Below are 718 nucleotides of genomic sequence, written 5' to 3'. Positions count from 1 at the left end.
AATGGAAAAAGACTTTGTGATTTTTTTTCCATATCGCTTTTCTTATACAAATGCTGACCATCACGTGTGATTTTTTTTAAATTAAAAATTTGAGATTAGAAGCTTAATAAAAAAATTCTTACTCATGTCAGTTTTTGCAATAAAATGTACAAACCAAAAATTAGAAAAAAAAATAGTTTAGGGTTTATTTGCTATGCTTTGACTTGGAATGAGATTTTATTCCAAAAATAAAATAAAAAATGTAAACACAGAAAACATCAATACAGACAAACAAAAAAAGAGCAAAAAAACCCATTAAACAAAAAAAAAATAAAAAAAAAGGGAGTAATTCAATTTTCTGAGGTCTGTGAAACCACACTGCAAAAAAAGTTGTTAATCACAGTAATATGTTCAAATATTTGAAGTTTCACTTTAGACTAAAAATTTAATTTTCAGTCTTTAAACCCACAGAGCATTGCAATTTATGTTTTAAAAAAAAAGAGTCATGCAATAGCTATCATTACTATCATTCAATGTAAGACTGGGTTTGTGAAAGAGTTTAAATACCTTTAAAGGGGCTTCCCCTCCAAAAAATTTTTTTGGAAATTATAAAAAAAAAAAAAAAGGCCTTATCAAATTAGCAAATCCAGCTTTAAACCATAAAATTTTAAACAATAGAGCAACGAGTCACATAAAGTGGGTTTAAAGGTGTATCTATATAAAACACCAAAATTTATTT

This window comes from Penaeus monodon, chromosome 29 (assembly GCF_015228065.2).
Source record: "Penaeus monodon isolate SGIC_2016 chromosome 29, NSTDA_Pmon_1, whole genome shotgun sequence".
Classification (NCBI taxonomy): domain Eukaryota; kingdom Metazoa; phylum Arthropoda; class Malacostraca; order Decapoda; family Penaeidae; genus Penaeus; species Penaeus monodon.
The sequence above is the reverse complement of the archived record's forward strand: the minus strand, read 5'-3'. Positions refer to the sequence as shown.